Source organism: Asparagus officinalis, chromosome 5 (assembly GCF_001876935.1).
Source record: "Asparagus officinalis chromosome 5, Aspof.V1, whole genome shotgun sequence".
Classification (NCBI taxonomy): Eukaryota; Viridiplantae; Streptophyta; class Magnoliopsida; order Asparagales; family Asparagaceae; genus Asparagus; species Asparagus officinalis.
The window spans coordinates 124,352,820-124,370,880 of NC_033798.1; the positions used below are offsets into that span (position 1 = coordinate 124,352,820).

The window sequence follows — 18,061 nt, forward strand, 5'->3', positions numbered from 1 at the left end:
CAGCTTATAGATTGTAAGATGAGATCACACGCACCAGAAGCGTATTATACCGTTTTTTTTTAATTTACTTAAGAAATGCAATATAGTTCCTTAAGCCAAGGGTGACCTTTGTGAAGAGCATTTGCATATTTGTAGCGCTGAATATTGATGCCACTGATAAAGGGAAAGAATATAAATTTACATTGAAAGAAGAGGATACTTTCACAGATTACGCAGCAAATTATATCAAAGGAATGATGACAGTATGTGGACTACTAACATGAGTATGATTGCAAGTTTTGTGACATCTACAAACTAAATTATCATACACGGTAGATGATTCATAATTTCCACTTTAAACACAAAAGTTCTCTACACTAGTAATTCTAGGGCTTGACTCATTCATACTTGAATTTCTACTATATTAAAAACTTCACATTGGTCACATTCACAAACTAAATATCATACGCAGCAGAAGACTCGTAATTTCCACTATAAACACCAAGTTTCCTACACTAAGAATTCTAGAGCTCGACTCATTCATGCTTGAATCGCTACTATTAAAAACTCTACATTGCATTATCTTGCTGTGCCAATAGATCATTGCGATTTCTCAATCCAAGAGCTGAACATGAGCAAAAGGCAACATGAACTCTTAATACTGGCAAGAGCTGAAGGAGCACAGCTAGAATAAAGGCTTGAATGTAAGGACTAATTCTGCTTATCCTCACCTGAAACCTTCAAGTACCTTTGAAACATCCTCGGATGAATTTCTCTGAACACGATGGATACTTCTCTCGAATGTATGCTCGAAGGCATTTCTGGTATGAAAAATCTATCCAGACACCATCAGGATGGATACTTCTCTCGAATGTATGCTCGAAGGCATTTCTGGTATGAAAAATCTATCCAGACACCATCAGTCCTCACAACAAAAAGGCATCTTGATCCGAAGGCATTTCTGGTATGAAAAATCTATCCAGACACCATCAGTCCTCACAACAAAAAGGCATCTTGATCTTTTGAATGTTGGGTGTCGATCAACCTTCCCAAAAAAATAAAATCAAATTAAGTCCATTCTGCATGTGACAAATTTCTGCAATTGATAAAGCCATAAACATCACAAATTTGTAAAAGGATCTATTAGAGCTAATTTCCAAGTATAATAAGCAAAGGTATTCTTATGCAAAGAACTTTGCTCAGGTTACATCGTTGTATCTTCTTTTCATAGAAACATGGAAACTAGTAAAGACTAAAACCTGCCATAAAATATTACAAGAATGCCAAAGTACAATCCGTATATGAGATAAGTTTTGACATCTCTGCTATCTTATACCGGGAAGGCATTGATACAGTTTTCTTCCCTGTATATGAGATAAGTTTTGACATCTCTGCTATCTTATACCGGGAAGGCATTGATACAGTTTTCTTCCCTGCCTGAGCAACTGAGTGCTCCAAAGTTACAAAAATGACCTCGTTAAAATTAGTGGTTACAATACAAGGCAGATTGTACCATAACAAATAGATGAAGAAACTTAAAGTGGTGTCATTTAATTATCTCAGGTGCATTGCACTTGCAGAAATCTAGTTAATATCAGCTGCACTAGGGCCTTAGGTGCTTATGGCACTGCCTAGGTCACTAGCAAAAGTATTCTTTAGATGTCTGAAACTTTTGTTTCATCTTAATGCAAACCCTTAGATAAGAAAACAAAATGGCTGGACAAAATGCATCATAACACCGTTACCAGGTTGTTTGAACACGAAGTATTTAGGGTTTTGTGCATATGCATTTTTGTTTGTGGTTGTGCACATTTCCTTCTGTGCGCAACTGCGCATATGGAGTGTTCTTTTTATTTTTATTTTTTGGAGCATATAATTCATATGCAAACTTCGTTGATGGGATAAGGCTTCGTTGTGTCTAGAATCAACGTTGCATAAGAATGGCTAAGGATACGATTTCAATTTGAAACATGAAACCGGTGGAAAGCAACACTATCTACACAACAGCAGTAAAAAGTTAAAAACCACATTAGACGTGAAAAAAACTGACATGATGTCTCAAATTTTGCCTCTTTTTGTTACACCATTAGAGACCATTTGATCTATCAATTTTTGTTTTGTTACATCATTTAGAGACTATTTGATCTATCAATTCTGCCATTAGATCAGCCATATAATTAAGTGGCTGAAATCCAGCTCTTTAAACGGAAGTCAAGTGCTCCGTATCATCCCCAATCTGCTGCGCAAAGTGAGGTGATCAATCTTGGGTTGTAGAAACACCTACACTTGTCAGATCCTAACATAAAGATTGGTCTAAAAGGATTTATTCAGCAGTTTTATACAGGAACATCCCTATGGGACCATTGGCAACACTCCTTCAGCTCATTTTCCTTGACATTCCGAAATGCATGTTTAGTTGAAGACTTTACAACTGCTCGCTGAACTTTTTCAGCACATTAATTGAGTGATATATCATGTGTTCAAACATTATAATAATTATGATAAATTCTTCTATCACATTGCACAAATCACTTCCACTATTCAGCTGAAGGTGTGTGTATCATGCTATAGCAGCTGAAAGCGTGTGTATCATGCTATAGCAGCTGAAAGCAAAAAACTGGGATCTGAAGCTCAATGACCTTGACAGTCTGGGTTAACCTAGTCGGTTGATTTGGAAACTAAACAGTTAAAGTTATTAATTTTACCATGCTCTTTCAAAATCTAGTACAGTTTATGAGCAGAAACCATGTTCAACCATTCATAATGGTGGTGAGACTGAGAAAAAGGATGAACACAGGGGTGTTTGTTTGCACGAAAGTGAAAAACTAAAGTGTGAAAGTGAAACATGATTAACACTTCATGTGTTTGTTTAATTGAAAGTGAAATACAAAAAGTTATCCACATCAGCCTTAATGCATGTTTAAGTTCCCCAAGAAAAAGTGTTGAAGTCACTTGAATGTGGACAATTAGGAACCATAATATATTAAAATATTACATTTATTAATATATTTTATGCTTCTCCCTACAATTCAGTGGCAACAGCTGGCTAAGCTCGTGATAAAACTGTTTAGCAGCCATTAGCTAGTATTTACAGCTATCAGTTAGTATGCTTGTGTCACAATTACATATGTTTAAGATGCATTTTATTATACTTGTATGCATTAATGCCATGTACTTACCTATAGTTTTTTGAAAGGGGGAAAAACTGAACAACTTGTGTGAAGTGCTTAATCCTTGAACTAATCATTCAAATTAATGTATAGTCGAGTTGGATTCACAACTGAAAGAAGTATTTACAAGTTGATTTAAATAAATAAATAAAATAATACTTCCACATCTTCTTCACCTTCCTAGCTTCAACAATAATTTACTTTTTCAAACAAACACTGTAGTTTACTTGCATTCTAACATGGATACACTTTCTCACTTGTTAAAAAAAAGTCTTTCGCTCTTTCGATTCACTTTTAGTTTGCCAAACACCCCCATGTATCAATGCAATGCCGAAATTGGATTTTAACAAGACCCCCATAAAACTGGAAAAGAAAAATTTAAAAACTGACTATACATGTTGGAGAATTAAAGAAACAACACATTCAAAAAGTAAGTGCAGCTGAAAATTAGAACGTTGAAATGGTTGGTCGGCAATACATTATGAGATAAGATATGAAATTATCGTAGTTGTAAGGAGTTTACAATTGGGGATTGTTAATCTTATAAGTAGAGTTTTGGAGAGAAAAGAGTTATGAGATTAGGGTCTCATACTCTAGTCTATATATAGTTTCAAAAGGATACAAGTCTGGTGTTACAACCGATGTGGGACTAAACCACTAATCCATATTACATATTATCTCTCAACACTCCCCCTCAAGCTGGAGCATATATATCATACATGCCCAGCTTGTCACAAATAAAATCTACCCGAGTTTTCCCAAGTGGTTTTGTTAGAATGTCTGCTAACTGATGACCTGTTGATACATGTCTTGTAGTGATGATTTTATCTACAATCTTCCTTCGAACAATATGACAATCGACTTCAATGTGCTTCGTCCTTTCATGAAAAACAGGGTTCTCAGCAATGTGAATTGCTGCTTGATTGTCACCATATAGTTTCATAGGACATTCTGGGGCAAGACCAACTTCTGTTAACAAATCGCGAATCCAGACCATTTCCAGTGTTACATTTGCCATTGCCCTGTATTCTGATTCTGCACTAGACCGGGATACTACGTTCTGCTTCTTACTCCTCCATGATACAAGATTTCCTCCAACAAATACGCAATATCCTGTGGTTGATCTCCTATCAACAGGACACCCAGCCCAGTCTGCATCTGAAAAACCTGCCACCCTTGTGTGTCCTTGATCTGAGTAGACCTTTTCCTGAAGCTTTCTTTAGATATCGCAGAATTCTTAATACAGCATCCATATGAGTAGTTCTTGGTGCTGATAGAAACTGACTGACTACGCTCACCGCAAATGTGATGTCTGGTCTAGTTACAGTCAAATAATTCAATTTTCCTACTAACCTTCTAAATCGTCCAACATCTTCAAGAAGCTCCCCCTGATCTGGTAACAACTTAACATTTACATCCATTGGAGAATCAATACTTCTACATCCTAACATGCCAGCCTCTGAAAGCATATCGAGCACATATTTTCTCTGTGACAAATGAACACCCTTCTTTGACTTGGCCACCTCTATACCTAGAAAATACTTGAGAGACCCTAGATCCTTAGTCTGGAAGTGCTCATGTAGATGTTTCTTCAAACCGCTAATCCCAGTTGTATCATCCCCTGTGATGACAATATCATCCACATATACAACGAGCAGGATTCGCTTGCCATTATGTAGTCTCCAGAAGACAGAATGATCTTTCTCTGATCTACTAAGACCAAAGTCTTGGACTGCAGATGTAAAGGACTGCAGATGTAAAGCGACAGAACCAGGCACGCGGAGATTGTTTTAGGCCATATAGAGACTTCTTTAACTTGCAAACCTTCAAAGACTCCCCCTGAGCAACAAAGCCTGGCGGTTGCTCCATGTAAACTTCTTCATCAAGAAAACCATTAAGAAATGCATTCTTAATGTCAAGCTGATGTAAAGGCCAATGATAGGTAGTGGCAATAGAAATGAGAAGACGAACTGAAGTCATCTTAGCAACAGGAGAGAACGTATCCAAATAATCAAGACCATAGACTTGAGAGAAACCCTTTGCAACCAAACACGCCTTCAAGCGTGCTAGAGTACCATCAGGATTGAGTTTAACAGTATAAACCCATTTGCAGCCAACCGCCTTTTTGCCTGGCGGAAGAGATACCAACTCCCAAGTATCATTTTGCTCCAAAGCAGCCATTTCATCCTTCATAGCTTGATCCCAACCTGGTATAGATAGAGCTTCGGACACAGTCTTGGGAACCAGATATGAGTCCAATGAAGAGATAAAAGATTTAAAGGAAGAGGAAAGATGAGAGTATGAAACGAAATTGGAGAGAGGATGTTGAGTGCAAGTTCGTTTACCCTTACGTAATGCAATAGGAAGATCATCAGAACTCGCAGACAAGGGTACAGTAGCACTTGGAACAGGATTTGATGTAGAGGTAGACAGAGGTACAGGAGCAGAAGACTGACGACGTGTATAAACCTGGAGAGGACCCTGAAGGCGCTGTGGATCTTTACCAGTACCATTATCAGCCAGAGAGTCAACCTGCTGAAATAAAGTTTCCTGAAGGGTCAAATAGTCATAAGAGTCTGAGGGGCTGGAAGAGACAGATGAAGAATGACCAGCTTGGTGTTCAAAAAATGTAACATCGGAAGATAGAATATATCTTTGGAGAGACGGACAGAAACATCGGTATCCTTTTTGGGTACGAGAATATCCAAGAAAGATACCTTTATGGGACCGAGGATCAAGTTTAGATTTTTGAGGGCTAAAATTATGGACAAAACACAAAGACCCAAAAATTTTTGGAGGTAGATGAAACAAAGGAGTGTCAGGATACAGCAGAGTGTATGGAATTTTATTTTGAAGGACAGAAGACGGCATTCGGTTAATTAAGTAACAAGCAGTAAGGATAGCATCACCCCAAAATTCTTTAGGTACATGTCTGTGAAATAATAAGGTCCGAGCAATGTCTAGGAGATGTCGATTCTTTCTTTCAGCTACTCCATTTTGTTGAGGAGTGTAAACACAGGAGGACTGATGCAAAATACCAGATTGAGCAAGGAAGTTGGCAAAATTTGTTTCTAAGTACTCCTTAGCATTATCAGATCGTAAGACTTTTATTGTGGATTTGAACTGATTTTGTATTTCTGAGAAAAATATTTTAAAGGTTGAGAACACATCAGAACGAGATTTCAACAAATATATCCAAGTAACACGCGAATAATCATCCACAAAACTAACAAAATATTTGAATCCCAATTTTGAAATGACGGGACAAGGACCCCATACATCTGAATGAACTAAATCAAAAGGGTGAAGAGCTCTGTTATTGACCCGACTAGGATAAGACACGCGATGGTGCTTTCCTAACTGACATGACTCACAATCTAAGGAGGAAAGAGAACCTAAAGAGGGAACAAGAAGTTTTAGTACGGGTAGAGAAGGGTGACCTAGCCGACAGTGGTACTCAAAAGCTGAAATAGTACTGATGCAGGCCACGTGCTCGGATGCCAACTCTAGCTCATACAGGCCATTGCGTTCACGTCCTGTACCAATCGTCTTCCTCGTCACCAGATCCTGAAATACGCAATATGAAGGAAAGAATGTTACTGTACAATTGAGAAGCTTAGTAATCTTACTGACAGATAAAAGATTATATGGAAAATCAGGTAGATAAAAGACAGAGGATAGGGGAAGGGAAGGAGTGGTGAGCGCGTTGCCAGTACCCCGAATAGGTTTCCGAGACCCATCAGCTAGGACAACAGAGTTAGAAATAGGTGAAAAAGAAGACAGAATACCTCAGTTCCCAGTCATATGATCAGTAGCTCCGGAATCTATAATCCAGGTTGGAGTGGAAGACGAAGTAAGAAAAGCTGTAGGAGTACCTGCTTGGGCAAGAGTAGCAGTGGAAGAAGATGGCACGGCCTGTGTATGCTGATACTGCTGGAAAAGCTGGAACTGTTCAAACTGACGACGCAACTGCTCATCCGGAAATGGAGACGACAGCTGAGAATGGCTATCCTGAGAAACGTCTTGAGAGGCCAGAAATGCCTCCTTCCCCTTCTTCTTTGGACAGTTAAACTTCATGTGACCTGGCTCATGACAATAATGACAGTAGATAATAGATTCATTACCAGAGTTACCCCGAGAGGGTCCACCACGGTCACCTCTGTGTCCACCACGACTAGTAGAACGACCTCCAATGAATCCACCACGACCGTCAGAACCACTACGACCACGGCCACGTCCACCAGAATAGCCTCCCCGGCCAGTCGACTGCCAATTCTGAGTAGCAAGGGCAGAATGGTCCTGGCTAGCTGCAGAAGTTGCCGAGGACGGTGTAGAAATAGCATTCTTCAGAAAATGATACGTCTCAGCAAGGGAACTTACAGCGGAACTTCCCATGATTTGTGGACGGGCTGTGGAATAAGCAGGATCAAGAGTGCCCAAATAGGTGAGAACCATCAAGCGATTCCACTGACTCTGCATCTGCTTGATATCCCCAGTAATGGGGAATATTTGGCGAAGCTCCTCAGCAAGGCGATTGAACTCGCCATAGTGGTCATCCATGTTCTTGCCATCTTGTTTCTTTCTAAACAACTCCTGACCATCAGAAAAACAAGCAGGAAGAAAGGACCCTCCACAGAACAAACAGAGCAGTTCAGATAACTAAAAACAGATCCAGTGACTCATAGGATGAGTTCAAATCAGAATAAATAAAAGGACGGCTCAGATCAACTCATTTAGAGAGTGGGACGGGGGAACGAGATCGGGAGATCTTGAGCGGGGCAGAGAGAGCTGGAGCGGGAGATCTGGATGCGATGGAAGCGAGCGATATGCTGGAGAGGAGACGAGGGCAGATGCGGCGGTGTTGGCTGGAGACGATGGTTGCGGGAGAGGCGGCTAGGGTTTGCGTGAGAGGCGGCAGGCGGCTAGGGTTTGTGGGATGAGGCCGACGAGGGCCCAGATGCGGCGGTGTTGGCTGGAGACGATGTTGCGGGAAAGGCGGCTAGGGTTTGCGTGAGAGGCGCCGGGCGCCCTAGGGATTGCGTCTAAAAAAAACTGGGTGAGAGGCGACTGCGGGTTTGCGGGCGGACTGAGGAGAGCAGCTGTGCCTGGGGGTGATAGGCCGGCGGCCGGACTGGCGGGCGATCGGTGCTAGGGTTTGCGGGTAACGATTTTTTTTTTTTTTTTTTTTTTTTTTTTTTTTTTTTTTTTTTTAACGTGGCTCTGATACCATGTTAATCTTATAAGTAGAGTTTTGGAGAGAAAAGAGTTATGAGATTAGGGTCTCATACTCTAATCTATATATAGTTTCAAAAGGATACAAGTCTGGTGTTACAACCGATGTGGGACTAAACCACTAATCCATATTACATATTATCTCTCAACAGGGATCAAGTAAGGAGAATAGTAGACACCTTCATCTATGTTCAACATATGACCTTCTCTGTTAAAAGTAACAGGATCATAGTTGACCAAGGACTGGAAATGGAACCAAATCAACATAAATCGAGGCAGTAAAAAAAGGATCCATTATTTAATAGAGAAGATGATTCTACCAGCTAAATGAAGAAAAGTCATTCATATAGCCAACCTCTCAAAGACCAAAAGATTTAAATTGGATATGTTATTTAGCCTCTTCAACCATTATTCACATATATGCGATGTTAAACTGAAATGGGTACAGGTGCGGATATAGGTACAAGACACGACAGATTTGTAAAGGGTAGGGTATGGAGACACAGCTCATTTCCAAAGTATATACCCCAATGATCATTTAAACTCATAGCTTCAAACTAGGAATCCGTTGAAATGAACCCAACCCATGTCTACAAGTTTCAGTCTTTCAGAAAGTGGATGTGAAGTGTGGGATATTCATCCTAGAAGAGATGATGGGTGTCAAATACGTATTATCAATTATGTAATAGAGCACACATGTTAATAAATGTATGCATATGTGCAAGGAGTGTCCAAGAAGCGTCCAATGAACCTGCCTTTTGGCTTCTATCTACAAATTTGCAGCTTAAGTTACCTCTTATATGATGCATCATACTACCACGGTTTCTTTTCCACAAACCAAGTATGCTAAAGCATATAGAGACCTAGCGCCAAGTTTATATAACTTTCTATTTTAGATTTATAACCTAATATATTATAACCAATAGATATAGAACTCTATGGACTCTCATGTTAGTGATCTATGCATGAAAGGGTACATGATTCACTGAGATTTATGGTTTCTTCCAACATCTGCTTTGTGGTTCTCCGTATCAGATACCAAGACCAAAGTCTACTAGTTTTTTAATTTAGTTTACAACTATGCTCTGTAATGTAACAGCTTTCGGAGATGCTATTTTCCTGAAGCACTGCTCATCTTTGTTTTTGGCTATATAACATAAGATTCAATATGTTCGTAAATATCTAGCACTATAGACTACTCTCTTAACCTCATCTCCTTTTCTCATATGAGACACCTGAAACTCTGATGGTTTTTATGACCCAACTAACTTGCACCTGCTCTTGCAAGTTCCCCTCTCTCTTTTCCTTTTCCCATGACTCCATCCCAATTTGTTTTCCTCGTCTGACTATTTTCAGCCTCAGGCTGAAAATAACTTCAACTTATTAATTTCTACTTATTAAAGAGGATCAATGCTTCAGTTCGCTTGCATCTTTTCAATATGGATACATGTATTATTCTTTGATCAACCAAAGTCAATTCTTAATGACACTGCATGCATCCCTGCATTTTTTTGACTGCTGCTGGAACTGGTGGTGAATGGTCAAGTGTGCAACCCTTCACAATTATCTTAATCATCTAACAGGATCATAAAAACCAGCCAACTAAACCAATTGATGAATCTCATTTCTCTCAAAAGTCTTCAATTTGAGAGAAAATCTATGGGATGTCTGGTTTGCAAAGGTAGTCTGCAAAAATATATCCTTTTCACTTCCTGATTTGTGGTTTCCCTCATAGACAGATATCAACTGTTTGCAAAGGTATATTTATTCAAAAAATATCTATGGGTTGTGGTCATTGAATCTCTTATAATCCCAAAGTTAAACCTCATCTCGCCTTTTCTCTTAATAGGCTTACCAAAAAATGAATGTCCATGACTTAGCCTGTGGGCTTGAAGGGTAGTGAATAAAGGACAAATAACTTGTCATGTATTAGTTTTACAATGTCAAAATATATGCAATGAGACTTAATATGTCAGTACCCTGCTAGTATATGAGTTTTCATAGAGAAGGTATTCTATAATTAGTATTGACACAACCAGATTAGCTCACAAGAGGGCGAAAGGATGTCCAAAATGGTCAAGATTGTACCCTTCTAAGAGTGCAAAAATAGTAGCCTAGGAAAAATCTAAAATTATCATTGCCTGCTTTATATAAGCAGAGTGCATATGATACTAAATCCCAACATGTACTGCATCTTTTTCATCATAACATTCAAGACTCATCAATTTAAACAAGATAAACATAGAAAACATAATCTATTAGGTCACGTCAGATGAAAAACCTTTTGGGTCTATCAGAACTTATTAAAATTATTTATACAATCAATTATTTTCCCTTTTCCAAATCGACTTTGTGGGTGGAACCGTGGAAGGATGAGTTTCCAGAATGAATGGATAAAAAATAATGCTTTTGAAACAAATAAATAGATTGATTGTATAATAGAGTTGATTAATAAAATAGTAGTGCCTCATGCACAAGGTAGTTACCATAATAGAAGCAAGTCCACAACCAATTTTATCTTCTGAACGTGGATGATAAGCAAGAAGCTTCTCAACAACTTCTTTCTCATCATCAGGGCATAGGCATTCCCCATCCATATATCTGCTAATATGAAAGATTTTAGATAAAGGAAGCAAGTTTGGAAGACTCTTATATAACTTGAAATATACAATGCAGAGATGATAAAAACTGTCTTACATCATTATTTGTTCCTAATTCCTTCCAATTCTGAATTAAGAATACAAATTTTTATTATAGAATTCATGAACCACAAGCAAACTTGGGGACGTGGACGTGTACTAAGATGTAGAAAATATTCTCGAAAAAACTAAAGGTTCTGATAAAGTGAGGTAGAGTGGAGGATAAGTAGGTCAAATAAGTTTGGACCCAGTACCCATTAGGGGTATCCCCTTTGGATCATGTAGTCTCCCAAGCATACTCCATCACTTTAGGTCTATAGTCATAACAAATTGGTCTGAACATAAGAACAAATACTAAAACTACAAAAGGTTGAGAATGAGACTAGTGGTTCATAACTACCAACAACAACTAGTGTTAAGTTCAGTCTAATTACCTCAGCTGACTAAAATACATATATTCCTTCACTTTTCACAAACTAGATGCAAGTCCATATATGCGTGCGTAGAGGGAGGGAAGGAGGGAGAGATGAATTATAGCAGAAAACAACTAAATTTGCACTGGTAAAATCAAAGATATAAGACGGATAATACAGTAAAGGAACATAGCATGAGCACAGATGGAGAAGGAATAGGAGGAGAAGGAAGGGGTGAGGATGGAGGATTTTAACCAATATGAACAAAAAGAAAAGAGGGTTCATGTGGTCAGAATAATCAAAACAGCCAATTCAGAATATCTATTCACAGCAACATATGGGAATATCTACTCACAACAGGGAGGGGCGAGGATGGAGGATTTTAACCAATATGGAGAATAAATTAAGATGAACAAAAAGAAAAGAGGGGTCATACGGTTAGAATAATCAATACAGCCAATTCAGAATATCTACACGCATCAACATATGGGAATATCACTTCTGGGTCTTTTCTCCTACCACTCTCTCACCCTCTCTCATTCACCCTCATGCCCATAAACACGTGTGATGGGATCCTCGAGAGGAGTCATCTTAAACTACCAGTCTAGCCAGAGTTCATAAAACTTTAGTTTTGAGCCCGAGTTTAACTAGAGATGCAGCAACGTATGGGGCACTTCAACCTTTCCATTCACTTTGTTCAAAACATGTAAGATCGGGAAAAAAAATCTTAATACTATAAAATAACACAGACAATAAAAATATATATAAATAATTCTAAAGCACATTCAACAAGAAAGACTGATTAACAAGTTCCATCATCTGAATGGTAAAATTGACTAAACCAAGCAACGAAATAGAACTCGTGTAAAGAATCATTAAACATGGCACCATTGTCTAGCTAATATCCATCCAAATTCAGCTCCACGGTCATGGAAATGTAATTCAGCTCCACAGTCATGAAAGTGTGATAACTAATAAGCCTAGTGCCATGCCCTGCTATTGTGTGTGATAGAATCAAAGTTGCTATGGGCACCTGAAAGTCATGCTACCGGTCTAGGTTGCAATGTGAGTTCAATTATGAAGGGGGGAAAATCCATTTGCTACGTCCAATGCAGTTTATAGGTTCAGATTCCAGGCAATTAAACATGCTCTAAAGGAGCCAATCAACAAGTATTTTACATTACAGATAACAGGATATTCATCTTCAAAGGGATGACGTAGGTTCACCTAGTGCTTTAGACATCACTTCTGTCTTGCTATTTTTTTAATCAGCTAAATTATTATTGTTGTTGTTATTATTTTGAGGCGGTTCGACTATATTATTAATTAAATTCCCAGTAAAAATAGTAGAATGACAACTATCAATAATTGATTAAGTTATTTGATGACAGGTTTCACTTATTGTCTAGGAAACCAAGATAATTCCTTCACTAGAAAGTAGGTATATCTCTTAGGCGGCTGCATCACTCTCGATTCAAGCTACTTGTTTTAATCTTTCCTTAACAAATAGATGAAAGCCTCTTAATTCCGAAATAATTTCATTTGGAAGAAGTATTAGCATGGTTTCCTTAACAAATAGATGAAAGCCTCTTAATTCCGAAATAATTTCATTTGGAAGAAGTATTAGCATGGCTTTCTAGTTGGTTTCAACATCTGTTGGTACTAATATATATGAGCTCTTGGTGCTGAAGGGTGAAGGTATTATAAATTGCTATCAGCAAGCCAAAAGAAACCCTGTTTGGAGGTCTTAACTTGCTTCTATCATTTATATGATGCCAGATTGGTAATTAGGCCCTTGTTCTATAGGGAAATAAGGTCCGGAACACAATCATTATGTAGACTATAGACTACATTCCAATTATGAGTCATCAAGCATAAATTTACAAATATGTGATTTCCAATAGTCTTTGTTGTGAATGATAGTGGTCCTATGTGGCATAGTGCATAATCTGCAGATATATGGCTCTCGGAATATGGTCCATAGTGTAAAACCCCGAAAATTTAAATATTATGTGAAAAATAATAATAAATATGTTATATGGTGAAAATATATCATATTTTAATGTTTGAGTATGATAGGAATTGATTTGAGATCAATTCAATGTACATTTGTGAATATATGAGTGCAAATGCATAAAACATGCACAAAGAGAAATCTGAAAAAATGACCAGTTAAGAATTTATATATTTTACACACTGATGCAGTTTGAATCTGTAAAAACTCAAAAGACCAAAGTTGTAAGTCTCTTCAACAATTTTTCAACAAATTTTAAATCATCTCATTCCGAGGTCGGATGAGAAAGTTATAGCCAAAATACCAAAGGTTATTTTTCTAGTCAGACTAGGTTTCCTGGTTCGGATCAAACGGGTTTATTTCGGGTTTGTATATATATATATATATATATATATATATATATATATATATATATATATATATATATATATATACACACACACACACACATGTGTGTTTTTACGAAAATTATCATCTTTTCATCAGACTTTCAAACCCTAGCAGCCCCTCTTCCTCTCTCCCAAACTCTAGCCCTAAAGTTGAGATTTTGGGAGCGTCTTATAAGGCAAGAAGCAAGGAAAAGGTGAGATCTACGACGTTTGGCAATGATGAATCGTTTCACATCAGTTTCAGAGGCTTGCACACGTGAAAAGACAAGATCATCTGCATCCAAACTCATCTTCAAAGTGTTTAATGATTATAAAAGTGTTTAATCAATGTTTTCATGCTTAAGGATTAACCTAATATGAAAAATATGATATTTTTAATGATAAATCTTAACCCAATGCTAGATCATTAGCTTTTCCTCATTGTTTATGATAGTAACGTGATCATGATCATCAGGGGTAATTAATTTTTTTTTAAAATTTTATAATTATGTTTAACTAGTGTGTTAACCCTAATTTATTGTCTAATTGAATTATAAAGAGGTTTAGTTTTTGTTTTTACCATAGATTGCAAAAAAAGCTGCACGTGTGTAACCTTTAACTGGAAATTTGAGATATCATATAAACTTTAAACTGAACCAAACCAGTGCCAAATGATATCTATGTGGATCTAGTTTCCAAAACAGAAAACTATTCTTAAAAATAGTTTGTCTAGAAAAGATATACTCAATTTACTAATGATATGTTCTGCAGAAAACTACAGATATGCTAATTTGAAATAATTGATATATTACGTGAAAGTTTCTTTGAGTTTTCATGTTAATTAATCATGTTTAAACTCTAGGTTTGTGATACCTAAGTAAGATAAACATGTTTAAATGAATTTTACCTCTGTTCATGAGTAGTTTTTATCATGTGTTGATAATCACTTTGTTTACATATGAGATAATTGAAGAAATTATTTAATTAGGATGTTAAACTCTAATTTGAAAGATATAAAAATTTAATTTGATGATTCAGATAATTCATATTGCATATGCCAAGTATAAAATCTCGTTTGAACATCATGATATGTACAATTGACACAAACACTGTTTGTACAGAATGCGTGTCTTGACAGAGTAGTCGACTACTAAGCTTAGTAATTGGCTACTCGTGCTCAGTTGAGTGTAACAGAAATTGTGGGTTTGCAGAGTTGTCGACTAATTTTCTTAATAATCGACTACTGATACTGATATATGTTATTACAGAGTCTGAATGGACTCAGTGTAGTCAACTACTAAGCCTAGTAGTCGACTACTAAGGCTGTTGCCTGAATTTTTATTTTGCATATGTTTGAGATATGTTTGCGGGTTTCGAGCCGCACTTCTTTATACGTAAATTCACGAATAGTGTAATAGCACACACATGGGTATGCTGAAAGGAATTATGATAGGTTTTGACCCGATTACTTTGAGAAAGAGTTTAGTACATATTATACACACCTTCTGGATATCGTTGATGAGGTCAGTTCAGAACTACGGGGGTAGTGCGTCGATATTCCATTTGTACATGTCGTTGAGTCGGGTTTGGATGCTTTATCTAGCAGTCCATCCGCACGAGGGTGCAATAAGGTTTGTGAGCCGAACTTCTAGGATACCTATATGGTAGGTCGTTCCGCACTCATGTTACGCACTGAGATCGTGCTGAGACTAATGAGCCGTGTACACTGATTAGGATACCTATAGAATAGTCTGTTATACATGATAATGCTAAGTATCAAAATCTTATACGGAGTTGTATTGAGATAGTTAAATGATAGCCCAAGTCGTTGGCGGATACCAGTTATGTTTTTGACCCACTGTTGAAATATATGACTCATGGTACTTTGTATTTAAAAGTACATGGGATTTGTGCCAATATTCATTCTATCTTCTCAGTGACAGTGGAAGATATTATGAATACGATATGTTGATGTCTTTGCTTTCTTTTACTGTTTTTCTTTATTTTCTTAGTTGGGATCAATAATTAGCGATTCACAATTTGAGACATATAATATATACATAATGGTTTTCTTGTTTGGATTATTTCGCTCGACGTACCAGTCTCGTATTGTGGATTTCTAATTGTTTATTTTATTTAGATTGTTTATCTTTAGTTCGGTATTAATGTTTAGATGTTTACAATTCGGGACATATGGTATATACATGAGGGTTTCCTTGTTTGGATTATTTCATTCGACGTACTACGTCTCAATTCGGGACATATGGTATATACATGAGGGTTTCCTTGTTTGGATTATTTCATTCGACGTACTACGTCTCGTATTGTATGTACCTAAATATTAATTCCATTAGATACGGAAAAAATGATCTAGGTAGACTATGCTTAATAGATAGAACCTCCACTCCATCTAGCAGTCCTTCCCCTGGGGACGAATGAATGTGATCTTGCTATAGTGCTATCACGCTCTTGTTGTTGCTCTTTTTTTCTAATATTCTTTCAGGTAATTCGGGGTATCGGAGAGTCGTAGGATGACGGAGTTCTTGCATAGTCGTTGTCACATGAGATTTATTAGAGGTTCCATCGTAGTTTTATATTTTTGTTCAGACCTTAGAGTTTATTTCATAATGTAAAGGCAGTAGTACGATTTTTAGTTATTTTTTATCGAGACATATTTATTCATTTTGGATATCAGATGTATTCCAGGTTATTCATTGAGATATAATTTATTTATGAGATACTTCTTTCTATCTCATATCTATTGTAATTATTTCCTTTCTTTTGCATTTTTGTACCTGTACATTATTTTGATTCCACTAAAGGATATTGTTGTGATTAGTAAAACTTGTACAGTGTGGGTATATGGAATGTTTGACATCTCTGGGTTCATCTCGGACTACAGTCATGTGTGAAAACAGGGACGTCACAGTTAATATCAGAGTTCTAATTCCAGTATCCTTAAGATCATCATGTGTCGAGTAGTGGAGCTAGAATAGAGTTTCTTAGGATTCATGTATAGAGTCCGCTAGGAATTTCTAGAGTGTGTGTGTGTGTGTTTGCGACCTCATTTACTGTGTTAATTAAGCTCTCCTCTTGATATTATAAATATCGAGACGAAGGCGTGATCGAGGTAAAACTTATATCCGGAAAGCTAGGCAAGCATAGCCCGAAACGTAATAGGCTTCACAGTATCTGATCAACTTGGTAACGCCTTTTATAGAAACAGAGACTAGCACACTCGAGGAGCGAGGAACGAGCCAGATTTTACTTTCTGAAGTTCCACTACTAGTTATACCAGCCAATGTTGAAAAAAACGCGTTTTGTAGCGTAAAATCGCGTTTAACGTGACCTAGCGGTGGGATAACGTTACGTGGCGTTTTGAAATAGCGCAAATACCAAATAACCTACGCTATTTTGGCCATAGCGTACGATATATGGCGTTTCTTCATAGCGTTTGAAAACCTACGTTATTTGATTACTTTGATTAATGGCTGTGATCGGTGTTTTTCAGGCGCAAGGTGATCGTCTCATGCCCAGGTCCGCAAGAAAGAGGGTTCAGGTCCAAAACCGCTCCCCATGCTTAAAGCCGAAGTCAAAAAGGGGGAAAAAACAAAGAGAGAAGGAAATCAAGCTAGGTTTTGTCGATCACTTACCTTTCCTCCGAAAATTGTCTGCATCCTCCACGGGCGGCCACGAAGACGACGACGATCGGCCATGAAGACGACGAAGTTCGGCTCGGCAGCGCAAGGTCAGTTTATTTTTTCCGTTCTCTTTCTTTTTTTCTTTCGTTTCCGCTTTCTTTTTTGTTCTCCTCAACGAGAAGGTTCCAGCTTCAGCTTTCATTTTTTTATTTTGTTTTTTCTGTCAATCCATACTGTAACTATTTTACTGTAAAATTAAGTTAATTAACAGTAAAAAATTAACTATATTTAGGTTATAATTTGGTTCAAGTATATGAAAATTAAATACTGTAAATTGTGATATATTGATTTGTGAAATATTGATAAGTAAAATGAGAGTGAGAATGAAATGTTTTTTTCATTTTGATGATATATTGATTTATAAAATTGTGATGATATATTGATTTGTGAAATTGAGAATTGCGATGATTATTCATTTTTTTTTTATTTTGAATGTTATATATCTATAAATTATTTAAATAACAATAAATTATTTAACCTACGTTACGCTATGCGTTATTGCTACTGTAACTTAACCGGAGGTAAGCGTTACGCTATGCGTTATC

The 18,061-nt window shown here is 37.2% G+C and overlaps 1 long non-coding RNA gene across 1 annotated transcript; it reads right to left on the reverse strand.

Annotated features, from left to right (window-relative positions):
- On the reverse strand, window positions 287-826 carry LOC109841116. Its single transcript, XR_002247155.1, has 2 exons — window positions 711-826; window positions 287-604 (listed from the first exon to the last, which is right to left on the reverse strand). It is a non-coding gene; the product is annotated as an uncharacterized LOC109841116 (long non-coding RNA).